Here is a 2,245-nt window from a genome sequence, read left to right as displayed (position 1 = left end):
ACCTCAAAAAACATCAACGGATTCACACAGGGGAGAAAACATTTAAATGTCTGGAATGTGGAAAGAGCTTCAGTAAGAGTGGACACCTCAATATACATCAACGGACACAAACACAGGGGAGAAACCATAAGAATGCATGGAATGCGGAAAGCGCTTCAGTTTCTTTTCTTTATATATAGATATATAATATTTATTAAGATTTTTGAAATATTACCGTAAAAATGAAAAGGAAAAGGAAAAATACAAAATAAAAACAGTTAAAAACACACTGTCAGAGCTGCCTCTAGGTCCCAGCTCACAGAGGACCAACGCCAGGCTGTCGTTATGTACAAAAGTCTTTATTGAGGTTTAGTTTCCATTTCAAAGCCGCAGCGCGCAGCTCTACGTCTTAAAGCCTAGACCGCGAAGTCCCGTCTGAGTCTCCGCCCCTTCCACACCAGTTTAAGACTCTCGCTTTGCTCCACCTCTTCCTAAGTTCCTTTCTCCTCTGGGCCCTCCTGCCCGCTAGAGTTTCATCCTTTCTGGACTCCTCAGACGCTGACCCCCCTGATTCTTCCCCCTCCTTCCGGCGGGCTTTAGGACCTGGTTCCCTATCCGGGCTACCTTCTGTGCCGCTCGCCTGTACATTTGAACTTGGCGCGCGTGCCCAGCCGGCAACTTTCCTCTTGACCGTTGCCTCGCTCTCCGATGGAGGCGTGGCCAACCCTGACTCATCTTCTCTCGCTGGTGGTGAATATGTGGGCTCTGATACCTGGGACTCCTCCCCCCCACTACGCTCTGGTGGGGAAGCTGGTCCTGATTTCCAACTGCTGCTCTGGGAGTCCCCGCTGGCCCCTTGCTTCTGGGGTGTCCCCCTTGGGTCCCCCCTTGCCCTGGCCATCGGCGCCCCCTTCTGTGAATCTTCCGATTCGCTGGAGAGGCTCATGGAATCTCTCGGGCTGCTGTCATCTTCTCCTACGCTGCCCTCGGATTGCTCCCCCTCGCTCTCCATCTCCTCCCCTCCCTGCGCTCCCTCTGAGTCCCTGACACACACCTATTTTCTATTACTTATTTTCCTTTGGCTTATTTCCCGGACCTCCTCATACCTCCTTTTTTGTATTCCACTTCAATTCATTGGTTCAGCAAATCCTTACCATTAGATCTTAACCCATTTATAACCCTTTTTCATATTCTCTTAAAGCATTACAGCTGGGAACCCTTAATTGCTATCCAACATCATTCTATCATTCATTAATTTTACAATATTTCTGTAGATAGTCTTTAAATTTCTTCCAATCTTCTTCCACCGACTCTTCTCCCTGGTCTCGGATTCTGCTAGTCATTTCTGCCAGTTCCATATAGTCCATCACCTTCATCTGCCATTCTTCCAAAGTGGGTAGTTCTTGTGTCTTCCAATACTTTGCAATGAGTATTCTTGCTGCTGTTGTAGCATACATAAAAAAAGTTCTGTCCTTCTTTGACACCAATTGGCCGACAATGCCCAGAAGAAAGGCCTCTGGTTTCTTCAAGAAGGTATATTTAAATACCTTTTCCAGATCATTAGATATCATTTCCCAGAAGGCCTTAATCCTTGGGCACGTCCACCAAAGGTGAAAGAATGTACCTTCAGTTTCTTTACATTTCCAGCATTTATTATTGGGCAAATGATAAATTTTTTCAAGCTTGACTGGGGTCATGTACCATCTGTATATCATTTTCATAATATTCTCTCTTAGGGCATTACATGCCGTAAACTTCATACCTGTGGTCCATAACTGTTCCCAGTCAGCAAACATAATATTATGTCCAACATCTTGTGCCCATTTAATCATAGCAGATTTCACCGTTTCATCCTGAGTGTTCCATTTCAACAGCAAGTTATACATCTTTGACAAAATCTTAGTTTTGGGTTCTAACAGTTCTGTTGCTAATTTTGATTTTTCCACCTGGAAGCCAATTTTCTTATCCAAATTATATGCCTCCATTATCTGATAATAATGAAGCAAGTCTCGCACTTTGTTTTTTAATTTCTCAAAACTCTGCAGTTTCAGTCTATCTCCTCCTTGTTCCAAAATTTCCCAATATTTTGGCCATTTGGCCTCCATATTGAGCCTTTTCAGAGCTTTCGCTTCCATCAGTGACAACCACCTTGGGGTTTTATTTTCCAATAAATCCTTGTATCTTTTCGAAACATTAAACAATGCTTTCCTGATTATATGATTTTTGAATGCTTTATGTGCTTTGACCTTATCATACCATAAATATG

General features: G+C 43.7%; 2 protein-coding genes across 2 annotated transcripts in view; one reads left to right on the top strand and one right to left on the bottom strand.

Annotated features, from left to right (window-relative positions):
- The window catches only part of LOC307225009 (uncharacterized protein), a 202,114-nt gene that overhangs the window by 99,315 nt on the left and 100,554 nt on the right, over positions 1–2,245 (bottom strand). The gene's annotated exons all lie outside the window — the stretch shown is intronic.
- The window catches only part of LOC307224856 (uncharacterized protein), a gene marked incomplete at its 3' end in the record, with an annotated part of 53,418 nt that overhangs the window by 6,223 nt on the left and 44,950 nt on the right, over positions 1–2,245 (top strand). The gene's annotated exons all lie outside the window — the stretch shown is intronic.

The sequence above is a fragment of the Podarcis cretensis genome, assembly GCF_951804945.1.
Source record: "Podarcis cretensis genome assembly, chromosome: 10".
In the NCBI taxonomy this organism is placed as follows: Eukaryota; Metazoa; Chordata; class Lepidosauria; order Squamata; family Lacertidae; genus Podarcis; species Podarcis cretensis.
The sequence above is the reverse complement of the archived record's forward strand: the minus strand, read 5'-3'. Positions and strand labels throughout refer to the sequence as shown.